The sequence below is a fragment of the Sceloporus occidentalis genome, unplaced genomic scaffold, assembly GCF_023333645.1.
Source record: "Sceloporus occidentalis isolate IW3139 unplaced genomic scaffold, rSceOcc1.0.p SCAF_61, whole genome shotgun sequence".
In the NCBI taxonomy this organism is placed as follows: Eukaryota; Metazoa; Chordata; class Lepidosauria; order Squamata; family Phrynosomatidae; genus Sceloporus; species Sceloporus occidentalis.
Window position 1 is genome coordinate 3,955,356 of NW_028317041.1, and position 17,602 is coordinate 3,972,957.

At 37.9% G+C, this 17,602-nt stretch overlaps 1 protein-coding gene across 4 annotated transcripts in view; it reads left to right on the top strand.

The window, feature by feature from the left end:
- The first annotated feature begins 776 nt into the window (after positions 1–776).
- LOC149287424 (inositol polyphosphate 4-phosphatase type II-like) overlaps positions 777–17,602 on the top strand; it is a 164,349-nt gene continuing 147,523 nt past the window's right edge. For 2 of the 4 annotated variants that reach the window (XM_089492952.1, XM_089492950.1), the window contains exons 1-3: positions 777–890; positions 4,919–5,039; positions 7,013–7,039. The gene's annotated coding sequence lies outside the window, so the exon portion shown is untranslated. Of the gene's footprint in view, positions 891–4,918; positions 5,040–7,012; positions 7,040–15,494; positions 15,499–17,602 lie in introns of all 4 variants that reach the window. The other 2 variants (XM_089492951.1, XM_089492953.1) reach the window with 2 other exon arrangements.

Here is a 17,602-nt window from a genome sequence, read left to right on the forward strand (position 1 = left end):
ATGGTCATTTATAGGTATTCTGTCTATTGTACTATTTTTGTATCTTAAGTTTAAATTGTGTGGGGATTCTAGTCTACCTAATAACCATCTAATGCAAATTGTGTTGTTTCAAAGCTTTTGAGTGTTATAGGAGCAAGGGATTGTACACAAAGGGTTATTAAAAAATAAACTCCATACACATTAGCATTACAGCCTGTTTAAAATGTGAAGTTTTTATGCATCGTCTGTTTTTTGTTTTTTTTTATACGATTTTACACTTTTTTTTATCACCATCTGTTTTTTTCAGTGTATACAGCAGACACAATACTCTGGGAAAATCAGCTTTGTTTAGAAAACGCTTTAAAGTAGTATGCCAGAGGGGTCTGCAGAGAGAACACTGAATAAGAGACGCTGAGTGATCGGGTTTTATAAAAGTGAATTAGGTCAAGCCGACGTAGCTCTCCTCTATTGAATCTGCTAGTGTATTGGTCTGTGTAAGTCGCTGCGGATTAGTTTACAATTATATAGCAATGTTTAGCCTCTGGCAGGGAAGTCTTGCAGGAGCTGCTAGTGCAAATGAACTCGTAGCAATAACATGTGACTTCCTATGTCTGCAAAGGTAACTCCAAGGGACTTCCTCTGCTAAATTGCTTCGTCTCCAGAGATGCAATTCAGAGCTCACTATACCGTTTCAGCCTTTAGCGGATTTGCTCTGCATTCGTTTTGTTTTTCTCTCTTTTTTTTTAAATTTTTTTTTTTTTTTACCTTTTTTCCTTTTTGTGCCATTTACAGCATGCAAGGATCTCCTGACTGCCACCCGTGAACGAACTCTGAACACATTTGTGCAGGTCTCAGTAGCACATCCAGCAGAGCAAAGTTTGATCAGATATGCTAACACCGAAGTAGTCGAGGTGAGTTTCTTTTTGTTTCTCTTTCCCTTTTATTTTTCCCTGTTCTATCATTACAGAAGCTGCTGGGCAAGTCAGAACAAAAAAGTAAACGGGGTTAACAAAGTCAAAGCATGTTTAAGGCGTTTTACAAGTAGTCATAAAATAACTTGTTCCTTCTTGACATACGTATTTTAGTATTGCATAGATGCAGCTGCCTTTTCACTCCCGCATTTTGCAAGGGCACCAGGATTTAACCATTCTGAAGGGAAAGCATTGAATTTCTCGACTTTCAGCTCATTGGACTTTTAATAGCCAACCTGGCGCAAAAATGTGCTTACGATTACGAAAAAAGGTATGTACATAAAGCTACAAGTGGCAGGAATAGCATACTTTGTCTTACCAGCCAGAGAGAGGAAAAACAAGGAAGTCTGGGACAATAATGGCAAACAGGAAGGCATTGTTTATGCTGATCAAGGCACCTCTTGTAAAAAAAAAAAGTAAATGGAGTAAAAGACAGGAACCCAGCCGTGGAGCTTTCAAATCACTTTTCCAAGGCACGTTAGGATTTCCTAAGGCAGCCAAATGGGGATGTATATGCCGACATGGATGTTAATTTTCTAGTCGACTGCTGATCTAGCTGGTGGCAATTCGCTATTCAGCAAGTGAGGGGCTTCGACTGCCTGCTTCCGATCTGCACTACTTTCCGGAGTGCAACGAAAGAGCGATACACAGATTCTTTTTCTACTTGAAGGATGACCCAGATTCTCCATCTAACGTCTTCATTGCCGACTGCATTTCTGCACGGCAATGGTTTTATAACCCACTGAGCATACCAAGGTGGTTGTTGGAATGACAACTGTCCTCTTTTTTTATTTTTTTTTTTTATTTATTTATCCTGTTCATTCTTTTTTTGGTTCAATACAATGTGAAAGACTGTGATGGAGCTTTTCTTTTTCTTCTCCGTATACATTGACAGTGTGCCCATCAAAGAGTTGTGTGTCCCACCCTTCTAGTATACTGGCTTCACTTAAGGTTCTAACATTTTTCGCTCCTTATTTGAAGCATCCCTGCTTACTGAACTCTGAGATGTCATCTTCAAAAAGCCATAGTCAGTGAGATCTCTCAGGCTGTAGACTATAAATGCCGCTTTAATGGAAAAACCCCTTGTTAAAATAAAAAAAAATAAAAAAGCTTTGGGAAGTCTATGATGCTAAATATGATGTCTCTCATACGAAAAATTACTGAGACGAGCTGAGAACCAGCAGAACCTGACAGGTCTGCTAAACCAAGCTCATACCCATTGCTTCCCTTCCCCTCAGTGGCATTAGGCGTAATGTGGTATGATAAATCTGGGTTTCCCATCGTACTAAATGCCTTGACTCTTGTGTTCTGTAGAAGTAAGGGTTTGTAACACTATAGCTAAAAATCATTGCTGTAATAAATAATAATGACATTTGTGTTTTAACAGCCTTATGGTACTGCAGTATTTTTTAACTCCGCGTTTAACCTCCTTGACTTGGTTTTAAGATTTGTAGCTTTACTGTGCAGGAGTCCTGCTGGAGGAGCTTATGAAATCAGAGTCTTGTAAAGTCATTTAAATGAATATATACGGTACTTTGTTTTGTGAAATAGCCTTATTATCAGCTGGGGCTATTAATATGGTAGGAACCTCCCCTTGATACACAGTGCATCCTATCCAGTTATGTGGCACACTCTTTGCCAAAAGAAACTGTCCATAACTTGTGTAGAGGGAGCAGAAAAGAATCCAGTCATTTTTTCATGGAAGGTTACTCGATGCCAGTGTGGCTATATGCAGAACTGCAAGTGAAATTCACAGGGGACCCCTGCCCCAGCTCTCCTGGTTGGCAGTATTCGTACCATTATTTTTTACACTTTGTAATATGAATAATGCTACAAGTCTAAATAAATAAGTCAGGCACCAGTATATTCATAAACCCCTTGAAGCAGATTTAGCATTTGTTCAATAATTAACAAATGACGACTTGACGTATGGCAAGTGAGCCCATCTGTATTTATCACATGCTTTTTCCGCTAACTGTTTCACCCCTGTAACATCTTAAAAATGTTTTGGGGGTTCTCCATTTTAATATATCTATAGAATGGTTTGATTCGATGCACAGTAAGTCGTTGGGCGGCTGTTACGATTGCCTCCCAAACATAACTGAAAGAACACATGTAGAAAAGTATCAAACAAAGGTGTGTTAACCTGTGTCCACATCTTCCTACTCCACGCAAGCAGTGCCAGCAGCCAAGGGGGTTAAAATGCTTTGTCACAATATTTACCGTGGAAATATAAAATGTCTTTTAATAAAGTGAAACTAGTAGTACAGGAAGCATTTGTAACCTCTTACGGGAAACCAACCTGGGTTTGTTTTGAACATTCTGTGTGAATTGTGTTAATGCCTTTTTTTTTTCTTTGTAAATGGACTATACGGTTTCCCATATTAAAAAGTAAATAAACACATTACTAAGCTTAAGGAGAAGCTTCTCCGAGGTACCATTTCTGCATCACATGGCATCACTGCGTTAATGAGCCAATCAGTGGCAGGGGAAGCATTGGGAGAGCTTCCTGCGCAGGCACATGTGGTCTCATTAGAGTTCTGCCCTGCAGTATGTAGCATGAATAGCTGCTTCCCTTTTGGGAGTTTATACATCCCACATCCATAGGGAAATGTCTATAGGGAAAAATGGTTTTTGTATAACAACAGCTTTAATATTAGTTTACAAAACCTTTTTGAGCCACTCTCCCGTTTCTGAAGTAAAAGTGTTACTGTTCATGTCTGCTTTCAAAGATTCCACTACATTATACAGTATTTATTTAAACTCATATTAAGTTCTCAGAAAATGTCACCATGCAAAAACCTTTTTTATTATCATTCATTGAGATCAATCACATGGAAGTCTCAGTGGAATGATGCAGAGATATGATCATATCTTGGCTCTCCTACGTCAGACCTGGAGAGTTGTCTAGTATGCATATGATGTCACACCAGCACCTTAGTCCTTGAATGTGATGTCATAAGCTAAGGATCTGACCTACCACCTGACACAAATACCAGAAAAAATTGGTACATGCCTGCATGCCTTACTAAAGTTGCTATTCAAAAAAAAAATGTCGATAAAGTAATAATTGAATTATTTTGTACTGACTTTATTTCCCGATTAGTCACTGCTGTTTGTAATCTCTGTAAAGTGTTGCTACGTAGTAGCCTATTTTACTATTAAGATATTTCAAGCTTACAGCTTTAAACAATAACCCAACATTAAGCCTTAAAAAAAAAGTGATTGCTGTCCTACATTTTCGAAGTGTACCGCTGGTGGTCAGGTGAATGAAATATCCTAACGAATATGAGAAAAATGATTAACTATATTTGAAACCAGATGTTCTGGTCGGATATTTAGGTCAACTGGGTGTTATAAAACAGAGTGAGTGGATAAAAAGGCAACTGTCAAGAACAAAGTCTAAATCTCTACACGAACCTGACAGCAACAGGGTTTGCAGAAACAGATATCATTGTCAGCCGACTATTTGACTTCATGGATTTAATTCCCAAATGCTCCTGTCATTACCGATGCCTTCATTGATGTGGATTAATCAGTATAGTCTGTGGCTGTTTGTACAAATGATAGTACACGTCCCCCGAAAGCAGATACAAAGCATTGTGACAGCTGGCCTTGAGGAAACGCTTAAAAATAAGTTCACATAGGAAATAAACAGTTTATTACAGCGCGCTGATAAAAGCAAACAGCCGATGACACACAAATCCAGTATTATCGGTGATGCTCGGAGAGCCGTCACTTTCAGCGAGCCTTTCTTTCAGCGCGGTGAAGTATGTGGATACTTAAATACTGGCTTAAGACAGGACGGCAATTTTAGTCTTTTGGACGGAACAGAAAGTGTTCTTTGAAATCAATATCCTTTTTTTTATTCCCCCCCCTCTTGTCTGCGTGCTTGTCTGTCAGTTGCTTTCTGTGCTGCCAGCAGCTGCCACTTCATTGAGCTCAGACTGTCTCCTTGTGCTATACAGGGAACAAGAGACCCAGTGTTTCTAACCGGCGTGACGTTTCCTTCGGAGTATCCCATCTACGAGGAAACTAAAATAAAGCTAACGGTGTATGATGTCAAGGAGAGACCTCAAGAAACCGTGAGTATCAAACTGGACGTTTGTTTCTTTTTCTCTCTCCGCCTGGTTGGGGGCTTTCTGGAGAATTAGAGCTAGAAATGAAAAGGGTGAGTGTACTGGAAGTGCCATTTTGAAATGCGTCTGCTTGTTAATTGCGTTTTAAAGCGATGTGGAGTGATTACAAAGCTGGATAAATAATTGTATTTGCGTGTGTGCGTATGTGTGTGTGTGTGTGCACATCCTCTCCTGAGCCACGTTGAGCGAGCAGCGGCTTTTTAAAAATGTATTCGACGCATTCATTTTTCATGAACTGAGCCCTTTTGCGGTGGATGTGACCTGAGGTGCATCTTTCAGGAGCCGTTTTGCGCTCTCTCTCTCCGGTCTGGCATTTAAGGGGTTAAGCGCTGGCGTACTTAGAACTCAGCGGAGCAGGGCTTCGTGCGTTTCCACGGCTTGAGAAAAGGAACAGATGGATTTGATGCAAGAGGGCAAATAACCTTACAAGAAATACAATGCACAAATGGGCCTCTTCACAGCAATCTGCTAACCTGTTATATCAACGCTAACAAAACATTTAGCGCATTCACAATTCATGAAGCTTTTATCATCTATAGCCATAGATTTATCTCTGTTTCAGCTGTACACATAGGTTGCGTGGACCGTGATGTTTTTGAATCATATTGGCTCTCTCGGTTTTATCCGCTGTTCCTTTTTCCAACTTTTAACACCGTAACGTGATGGGTGTTCCGAGCTTTAATTAATGTATTAATGTCTTAGAATCAATTGAAATGGATTTCTCCCCCCAGGGTCTAAATACATGGGAGCTTAGTTCCTCAAGTGTGCAATAAGTTATCTTATCACAGTTAATGGTTTGTAAGCCACGGTTGTCTTTTTTTTTTTTTAAAACACTTATGTGCATCAAAGCAGTTACCAGCTCTCTGAAAATGTATCTTGTTGAAAATGCCACCCACAGAGAACACTTCCATATGCATACAGAGGTACAGGCGTCGCATGTATAATGCATACTTTGATGTCAGGGGAGCTGGGACGTTTGGCTGAATACGGAGTTTGTTCCAGATACACACTCGCTCTCCTCTTCTTCTCCGTTTTGTTGTAGTGCTGGTTCCTGTAAACCAGGGTTCTTCTAGCATGGGGGTCACGACTTAGTACTGTGTCATAACTTACCCGTCACTGGGTCGTGGGACAAACATTTCAATAAATGCCTTAAAGGCACCAACTTCTTCCAGACGTATGGTCCTGGACGTTTGTTCTCTTACATCTCCGTTACTGCGTATTCATCATAAGCCAAAAGCCACCACCAAAGTATGCCACAGCTCCATCACTGCATCGGTCGTAGGGTGGGGTGGTCCTCATGTCCAATTTTAAATGTGTTTAGATCATTTCTGCTGATTTAAGGACCACTTAAAATTAACATTCAAGATCTCTCAGTTAGCTTATATCTTAACTTGTTTTATCAAACGACAGACATTTTCAAGCCAAAGTCACAAATTCAACTTTTCAACTGTATGCAAACTCGTTCCTGGACTTGGTCCCCAGGACATACTTGAAAACAAGAGAAATCTCAATATATTCTTCGGGGTAAAACGTTTTTTAAATAAAAGAAATAAATAAGGCCAAATGACATTACTGCACTGGGTCTTCGGAAAAAAAGTTAAAGAACACTGCTGTAGACCATGAAACATTTAAAGTGGGAACATCTTCTCTATTGTATGCGTTGTCACATTTATGCAGAAATCTGAATACGGATCAGAAATATATTTTAATAAAATGGGAGTATATTTTTATGGCATTATAACTAGTATGTGGTGTGGATTAATGGGGCTAGGAAATAGCTAAAATATCGCACCCATGATGTATCTGTTGCGATGTTCGATCATCTTCCATTATTAACCTATTATTAAGAGACCACATAGTAATAGTTTGCCCAGATGCCCCTGTATCCTATCAGAGCGAGAAGGAAGCGCATAATAGCAAGAGCCATTGCCTTGATTCCAAACCACAAGTGTTTACTCACTCCCTGTGCGCCAGCACTATGTGCATTGCAGCATGTTACTTGGCCATCTGCCATTCAAAAGAGTTTTATTTGCATTTAGACTTTACAGAAGGTATGGCCTTTATTATGTATTCTTCGTGAGCAGCCTGTGTTATATATGGTTCACGAGAGATTTAAACACTTTCGCAAATACAATCCAGGGAATCGCAATTCAGGATAAGATCTATTATTAAACGACAACACTATACAAATATCTCCTATGGTCAGCGGAATTTATGACTACCCTCCAGCGAATGCATAGTGTTCCCACTGTACATGTGTTTGCTGACCAGCTGAGTCTTGGGATATCTGAAGGAGTGCTTCCCATCAGCTGGAACATACACCCTCGTAGGATTTCAGGGTTGTCTGTTGATCAACATTTTTTTTTTAACAGCCCCAGTTGTCTCTTGATGTACTGACATTTGTAGAGCGCTGTAAACCTTCTTCCTAGTACTTTCCAGAAATCTTTAATCATGTAGATTTCTCATTTATAGTTTTTTTTCTCAGCTGACACAAAAGCAGGAACTTATAGGTTTTTTTTAACCCCTTAATGACAACGCCCGTACATGTACGGGCTCAAAATGCATTGTTTTCAATGGGTTTAGGGACCGCCAATTGTCCTTAAGGGGTTAATAGAACTAGAAAAAGCTTCTTAAATGTATCATTTTGATTAAACCATATTGTTTCCGGCGAACCCTCAGAGGAAGGCATAGGAATATAGATCTCTAAAAATTATTTGGTTAACATATGAGAGTTACATTAACCCATTCATGACCAATTCCATACCAGTTACATCATGAAAAGATGGTCCTATAGGAACCTTGAAGTATCTGGTATGTTATCGGTTAAATTGGCTCTACGTCACCATGAATCTCTGTGATTCTGAGCTGGAGTGCAATAGAAAGAAACAATGTTTCCCAGGACCCCAAACCCTGCTTTTTTTTTTTTAAAAGAAAAAATTATTTATTTCAGTTTTAACCTTTTTTTATCCACTAAGAGGTTAATTTTTTACTGTATAGTGTGGTGAGAGTTAGTGAGGAATAAGTTAGATTGGGTTAGGGTATGTTTAGACTTAGATAAGAGTTAAACAATAAATTAAATAAAAATCTCAAAAAAATAGATAACTGAAAATGATTATATAGGAATATAGGGTGATTTCCAAATCAGGAAAAGTGAACAAACATATTTTTGGATTTTTCCTTCAATAATGTAAAATTAAATAAATGTGTTTTTTGTTTTTTTTTAAAGTTCATGAAAAATGGGTAACATTTATGAATTAGATAATTTTTGTTGGTACACTAAATGAGAAAAGTAAATAGCGGTTGTAAAATAGCCCTGATCCCTAAGGGGGGATAATGTTTATAGTAAGTGGAATGCAGCATACTGTATAATGTCCCTTTCACACAATATATTCCCTTTAAGGTTTTGAACTCTACAGGAGGCTAGAAACAGCTTCCTGCATAACCACTGGCTCCTGGAGGGTTAATAATCGACTGGTCATGAATGCAAGTCAGTGATGTCACTTTGAGAAATCTCCACAGTGACATCTGTTTTCACATTACAAAGACTTTCTCCCCTTATCGCCATCAGCCAGTTTATTTATGTTTCACTGGTTGGATCCAAGCTGTCTTCAAGAGTCTGCCATGGAGCGGTGCACATGTTCTGTCTGCAGCTGTTCTGTACTAGAAAGTCAGACCTGTTTGCTGGAGGACTCGGTGGTTTCACATGGATTGAAGTCTTTTCAGTCCTCACAATAAACATATTAGGATTTAAGTTATTAAGGGTAAAACTGAGTGAGCCGAACACCTCATATTCATTTATTAATAGTGGGCTCCAGATCTGGATACAGTGATAAGTGAGTGTGAGTGAAGTGCATCACTCGATTAGGTATAAGCCTCTCTGCTTTGTGACTTTTAATCTCAGAATTTAGTGACTCTATTAAGCAGATTCAGCAGCTGCTAAGAAGGTACAGAGATGAATTATTACCTTTTCAGCAATATGTTTATTTAAAGAACAAAACGTGTGTTTGTGTGTATGTATGTAAATATAAGAAAATAAAAGAGCACACCTAGAATTTCTAATAGAGTCAAGCACAACTTGTTTAATTTTCACATCATGGTACCATGGTTTTGTATGAAAACAAATTTTGTTTCTCTATTAGAAATCCTAGGTGCGCACTCTTACTTTATTTTGTATACATTCTAGTTTGTAGCTGTATATGGGTATGTGTGTGTGTATATATATATATATATATATATATATATATAATGTATGTATATATATTTTAACCTAGCTTGCTTTAAATATGTATTGATTTTGTTAATGTTAGAGCCCTCTAAATCCTTAGGGTTCCTTAAAACCTATAGCTGCCCCTTCGCCCTTCGCACAGAATAGCTGTGAATTTTTCCTAACAGTTCATGCAGGAAGGCAATGGATATAGGCATCTATGGGTTGGGAGTGACAGAGCTGCTGGGACGTCCAGCGTTGAGCTTTCTCAACCCTAGCCTTCAGGGAACTAGTGAGTTCATTTGGATATGCTGAGAAGAAGCGGAGTAGCTGCCAAGCACTGCCTCTTTCATACAGAAAAAAAGTGATAGCATATCCCATTTTAAAGAAAATTGCTTTTAGGAAAAAAGTGAATAGTCCTCATGTACATATTATTAATATGGAAGCAACTATCTGGATCAGCATGATGGTCTTTTCAACATTAATTGATTATATAATTGTAGATTAGCATACGTTGTAGTTTTTGCAGTAAATATGAAGTCTTTAATGTGATGCTTTCTTCAGTACTAATTACTTATTTATAACCACCTTTACATTACAGCCTGTGTTACGCGTTGAGAGCTAAATGTGATCAATATTTGCATGAAATATGCCGATCTTACCTTAATTTGATACATTTTCTGTATACACCTTAGGGACGGTTTTGGGTCCCATGCAGCCTCCGCAACAAAGAGTGCAGGAACAATTCTTAAAAAAAAAATAGAAATAAGAGAACCTTTAAGAGAAGCCCCTCAGTGGTCCTGTTTTCTGTAGCTGACTGGTAATGGGTATATAATGTGGGCACATGCAGCATGTTCGGCCAAACACATCTACAAGCTAATCATCTTGGTGTAGAGAAAGAGGCAAATTTATAAGAATGCCTTCATGATTTTGTAAAGGGGGACAAAACGGAAATTTAAATTGGACACCCAGCTACCCTGTGCATTAAAGTCCCTTTGTGTGCATTGAGGAAGGGTGTGTTACTATTCTTTTTGATTGAGTATGTCAGTATTATGATCATTTATATCTGATATCACAATGTATTGTGAAAGGCCAGCTCCAGTAAGCTTCTTCTTCACAAAAGGCTTTGCTGGTCCTGCATAATGAAAAATGAAGGTTCAGAGATCGCTTTAAAGTCATCTCAATAATTTAACTATGCATTATACAGGGTCATCTCTGCCCTTGCAGGAGAAGCTTTAGCTGGGTTGGTGTTCTATTATGCATCATGAAGTCAGGGAATTGGATTGTGCTACTCTTATACAGATGTCATAGCATAGTGTCATGTGGATGGGCAAGTCGCCTCAATGACCAGAGAGACCGGGGCAAGAAGACACTTAGCTACAGTCGCTGATTTTAGGTGCTCATCAGTAAATCTAATTAGTAGCAGGAAGAAGAAGGTGGCGCTGCCACTTTACATATTCCTCTCTTCGTTCTTCTCATAATTTGCATCACTCTTCTACCATCATTACCACTTCTCACTCCCGCATTCAGGATTTCACCCGTGCTGCACCCCTTCTGTGGAATTCCCTTTTCCGTCCCATCAGACTTTCTCCCTCGTTCACAACTTTCAAAAGCTCTCTGAAAACCTACCTCTTTTGAGAAGGGTACAGCCTTTCTTCCTAACACTCTCAGCCATCATCCTAATCAAGCCATGAGAACGATCAACAACTTCAACTAATCATCCGGATCCCTATCAACTCATCCTCTTCCAAGCAGTCCTCTGCTGCCGTTTCAATTCCCCCCCTAACCACCCACTAGATTGCAAGCTTGCAAGGGCAGGGCCCTCTTCTCCTTTTGTAACGGGTTGTTATTGCCCCACCGATTGTAACAGTGCTACGGAATCTGCTGGTGCTTTATAAAGAAATGTAATGCAGTTCTCGTATAATTGAATGCCATGCCCGTCATGTTAACATTTTCCCCACTATGAAAATTCCTCTGCCAGCATAAAATCTAGTTCCCTCAGTGTGCTCAAAATAGATGTCATCATGAAGACATTATGGGTTTTTGTTATTATTAAAAGCAACCAGTACTTGCTTGGTCTTGTAGTAAATCAGACTGTCATGGTGACTGATATTCTAGCTAGTGCATGACCCATGATAAATTGTTCCGCCACACCGACATGACTTAATTGTGCCGTTCCACTGAGTCTTGAGCTGAAAGCTGGAAAAAGTTGTTTCCTATGTTGGCAAAGTGAATATAATAACATTTTGTTTCTTTTTCTGTAATAGAGATAAGGGATATTATAATGTACATGCCTGCATCTTGGAGAAGAAGGTGTCTCTGTTAGTTGCTATATAAGTACTAGCTAGCAGAAAGTGAACCCATTCTAGGCATAGGTGCCAACAATGTGTTACCTGCTTATGTTCCAGGTTAGTATCTTATTAGCGTTCATTCGGAGATAGTAACAACATAAACATATTTTTCTTTTTTGCTAGTTTCATTTTATATTAGGATATTATAATAGGAGATAAACCTAGTTGGGTTATTAATAATCCAATACCTTTCTATTGATGCTGTGGTTATTTCCATGATCATTTTTGCGTATGGTCTTGATATTCCAAAGAAATGCATGGAAGCACCCCAAATTTTTATTTTGATCTCATTGGCATTTTGAAATTAGAAGTGAAGACGAATGAGATCTAGGTCTAGATGTGAAATACTGCTGTGCAGGAAAAAATACATCACTGTGGGGGATTTTGGAAGGAGAGTTGCAGTTTCATCTCACTGGCTTGAGTTTACATTATAAAGGACTAACCCCTGTGAGCTCCTGCACCAAGAATTCTTTGGCTGACCCTCCACGGAATTTATTTAAATAATTTACATGTACCAGTAATGGCCCTTGAGGGACTTCAGGGAGTTCAAACCACAGCTCTCCTGCAAACTATCCCACCAGCTCTCACTTTAGTAAATAAACCCCCTTTTTCACATCAAAAATGCATACCAAAAATGTACATTATAGAAACATAAATTTGATATTTTTCACTGTTTTCTGGAAATTAAAAAGCAGAAATATTCTTCTTTATATTAAGACAGCATACTATGCCCATATCCAAAGTAAAAAAACATATTTATATTAATAAGAGCACTTGAGTTCCCTAATAGATATATCACCATACTTGGGATGTATTCAGAACTTTACTGTCGCTGCAGAATATAGCTTGATGACCTCATCATATCCTCGTATGCCTCCTCTGTTCTAGTAATCTATATGAAAATAAGATAACTATATATCCCGGGCAGTGCTGTGATCAGGTTTGTGGATGTATGCTGATGAATTACAACTCTGAGGTACAGTACTTGAAGGTGACATTCCTAACTTTGCTGTATTTATATCCTATATCACATTTATACCTCAACTTGAGCTATGAGTAGTACGACATTATGCGTGGGTGGCACATTAAAATGTTTGTATGTATAATATATACATACACACACACACACACACATATATATATATATATATATTAATGTATAATAATAAATAGCATATTAAGTTAATTAATTTTATTAGAGTAGTTTAATTTTTTATTAATTATTATATTGTAAGTTCCTGCGGGAACAGAGCCCTTCATTCCTCTTTTAACTGTTTGTCAATGGCTGTATTGTACTTGTCGTTATCTGTAAAAGTTTAATCTTGTACAGCGCTGCGGAATCTGTCGGCGCTTTATAAAAAAAAGTATAATACTAATAATGACAATAATACTAATAATAATTATTATATATTGGAGTTATATATGTATTTGTTTTGGATCTTCTCAGGTAAGACATGTTTGAATTGTGATCCGCAAACAGTCTTAGGGCCTTCTATTTGTTACTATAAGAATATATATATAAAAAATATATATATAAGTCCCCAGCACATGTATATTGGTTTTGGAATAAAAAGTGAAATATTTCATTTTAATTCCCATTCATATTGGGGGTGAATATGTAATCAATGCACCAGCTTCATGGTTTTAGGGGTCATAAGCAAAATGTTTTATTGGGTCCTCATTTAAAACAAGTATATAGGAAGGCAAAGCATGTATGTATATATATATATATATATATATGTATAAGTGTGTGTGTGTGTATATATATATATATATATATATATATATATATATATACTGTAACCCCCAGGGAGATGATTTCTTTGATATTTGGGTGCAAGTGCTATACAATTCAAGTATATTGGTCCCTGAGGTTTAGCAGTTAGGTCCCTGGGGTTTACCAATTCTTCATCCCCCCTTCCACTGGATAATCCTGCAGCTTTCAGCTATTGTAAGAGACTAGATGTCTGCAGGATCCCAGTCTGAGATTCCTACGAAGTCTGCATTAGGCACAGGCGCTGGACATTAAAACCCCATGGAGCATGAGAGGGAGAGGTTGAGAAGTTCCCCTGTGCTCCCAAGCCAAGGAGAGCTCCAGAGGACAACCTCTCAGCCGAGATACAGGAGGAGAAGAAGGCCCTGCTCTTGTGAGCTTACAATCTATTAAAAGGTTGAAGGAGATTTAGACAGTAGTAATAAAAGAATCAAATCCTATTTGCAGTAACAAACTCATTACATACTGGATTCCAGGTATATTGCACACAGTAAATGGGACAGAAATATACAGATGGCTAAAGCTTATTACATCTCTGCTATCTTTCTATGCATGAAGAAGTAGCATCTGTGTGAGCCAACAGTGTAAGACAGAGTGTTTCTCTGGGGCTATGAAGGAATTCACATTCATTTTATTAACTGATTAATTATTTTGTAACATAACATTAATGGCTGCTGCCCTCCTGTAGTATGCTTAATTAGCGGCTCGTTAATTTATCTAGGCTCTTTTGCGGTAACCTGAATGTATAACGAACATGGGCAAATTACTAGGGCAGAAATCAAGTTGTCTTTAATTCTCGCCAATAGCTTCATATTCCCTGTAAACCAGGAACCTGCATTTTGAAATTTAGAGAGTGGTTAACCATTGTAGAGGAACAATGTACCCATATCCACTATTTTCATAATCGATTCGTCGTTGATTATTTTTTCGATTAATCAGATTATTTAAAATAATTTAATGAACAAACTGGGTGTTAAAAACAAACAGCGGAATAAAATACTAAACCGTTAAATTTACATTAACATGTGTCATTTCTCTAATCGCCTTCTCATTTTACTACTACATAATAATAAAAGCTATATTACAGGAACCCAAACACAACATTTCTCGAACTAGGTTTTAATACCTAAAAAGCTTTTACTATTAAATATTAATTCACATGTAAACTATTTTTCAGATTTAATAAAAAATATGATTGAGAAAAATGCATTTCTTGTTTTTATTTCCTTTTATTTGCCACTCAGCCCCCCTGATATGCCACATACCCCCTGATATGCCTTATGCTCACAGATATGCCCCCTTACAGACTTACCAATGCATTCAAAGACTTGCCCCCCCCCACGTGCTCCAGACTCCCTGGTGTCTAGCGGGGGGGCAGCTGGTGAGCAGAATGTATATTCTGCTTCTTAAAGCAATGTGCAATCCAACGCTGGATTATACAGTACTTTATTTCCCTTCAATGTTTCAATGGATAATAACGTCACTTATTTTTTGTGTGTGTCAGAGTAATCACCAAGCACCTCCATACATTAATATCAGACTAAACCTGTTTGCTATTAAGAAGGACTTTGGTTTTGGAGCAATTATAGATGTCAAGTAACAGACACAACAGTGTTATTTTAAATTTAATTGGAATGACCGTATGTGAGATATTGTCCTCTCACTAATGGTTTTTATTCATTTGTTTCTGAAATGCTCACATCATTTCCTCATGTGTCACATCTTTTTTGTTAGTCATATTGGAAGCCTACAGCAGTGTAATTTTGATTGTAAAAAGTCAGCTAATTTGATCTGCTCTCAGAACAGTGTCAAAATTTATAGCAACCCAATTATTTTACCTTGGGGGAAGAAGAACTTCATCCCTTGTCACACTGCATTAACATCCTTTATATGTAGGCTTTGCCACGCAGTAAACCATATTATCAAATATGACATTTGGAATCAACTGCAAACTTAATTAATGTAGCAACATACTCCAATATTAATGTAGTAGCATTGGGAGTGATGCTATTATATGTATGGATTTTAGTTTCGCTCCACTTCCAAAGTCTGCATGAAACAATTAACATTAATCAGAAACGTAATATTAGAGGAGATATAATGCAATTGGGAAGAATGATAATATGGATTCAGAGAACACTAATTTATGATACCTTTTGCCATCATGTATGAGGCAACATTCAGTCCAAATGGCTGGTCCTGCCAAATGACCCATTTCTACAACAGCCCAAGAGACATTTAGGTTATACAATGTGCAACACACTTTTCAAGAATAAGTACATAAATATCTGTAGAGGAAGCCAAGAAAGAGTGTAAACTCCACCTGGAGTTATTTATGTGATAGGAAACCTAGTGGCTATTTGGGGAATTACAAGTAAAACACACAGGAAGGACTGTTGTGGTTAACTGCCTTCTTTAAGGACTGATTTGTAACTAAATCTACTTAATCTACCAAATTATTATCACTTGTTGTGTCTTGATCAAAATACAGTACAAAATCCTCATGTATTTGCAGGTTTGGATTAAAGTCTTGGTAATATTTTTTTCATTCACATAAAGTTTTGCTAATAAACAGAAAACAAGAACGGAAACATATTGTTTTTTTATTTTTGTAAAGAAAAGCTATAAATAATAAAAAAAAATCTTCCTCCAAATTAAATAATTGCTTTTTTGTTGATTAAACATTCCAATAAGAAAAATTAAATTTATATACCACATATTGCTTTTTGAGAGAATCTACATTAAATTACTATTTCCTTATGAAATATGCATGTTTTCATAATAAGGAAAGCCAGTTTTATGTGCAATTGTTATGTTCTAAAATGTGTGCATGAAGGACTTTTTTTCTCTTGAAAAATAATACTTTTTAGAATCAAGTAAATGGTAATACCATCCAGGGTTTTCTCATACACAATTTTTTAACTTAGGTTCTGCAGCACCTTGAAAGGTCAAGCATTGGTAGACATATTTATCTTCACTACTACTTATTCAGCCTCGTAAAATACCTCTATGCTTTACAATAGACTCAAGATGTGATATGAGACAACCATTTTTCTTAATCCAAAGATACGAGACATTTTGTTTGGTTTAGTACATTTAATTTCCAAGAGCTCAAAACTTGGTATATTGCATTTTTGACATATTCCCATGGAATCTAAAACAAATATTTTATTATCTATTATCTTGATAAAGGTTTATAACGGGATATCTTGATATCTGTTATCTTATTTTGTACATAAATTTGTCTGAAACATCAGTAAATATTTATTACAAAAACACATATATATATATATACACTAGGTTAGTTGCATGTGTTAAATCTGCCTTAAATTAGTTAAGTTTCCATTCCTTATTTTGACCAAAATCAAAGTAAACATGTTACGAGGATGTTAGAAAATACGCTAAGATCAGTATATTTAGTTTATGGAATGTTGTGTATAACAAGTCCCACTGCAGGTAAGTATAATTATCCTAGATAATTCACTACCAAATGTAAATACATTATGAGTTAAACTCACAAGAACACTGGGGATGTTCCTGGGGATTTTTAATATAGCTACCTATGTGCTGTGCATACATGCACGGCCGGCCCGAGACATAATGCTGCCTGGGGCGAAGTTTAAAATGCCGCACCCCCACCATGACGCTGAGGCCGACGGTCATTATCTACCCTTCCTCTCCCTCTTATCTACCCTATTCCCCCCCCTCCCTCTTATCTACCCTACCCCCTCTCCCTTTGTATGTCACTTACCTTGCAGCAGTCCTGCGGCGAGTCTCCCTGCTCTGCCACAGTGCGTGCTGCTTTACTGCTGAGCACAGGAAATGACGTCATCTTCTGGCGTTCAGCATTACAAGCCGGCACCGGGGCCGAGCTAGAAGGCTCGCAGAGGAGAGAGAGGGGCGCCGAGAGGGTACTGACAACTTGGTAAGCAAAAACCACTCGGCACCCCTCTCTCTCTTCCGCTTAAAAAAAAAAAAGGCGCTTGGGGGGGCAAAGTGCCGCCTCTTCAAAAGTGCCACCTGGAGACAATTGCCCCACTCTGCTCCATGGTAGGGCCGGCCCTGCATACATGCATGCTTATCCCAACTGCATTCTGTTCAATCCCAGAACACTGCACACCCCATTACAAACCCAAATAATGGAGGGGGTTGTAGGTATGGTCAAGCAGTCTACTCAGCCACAA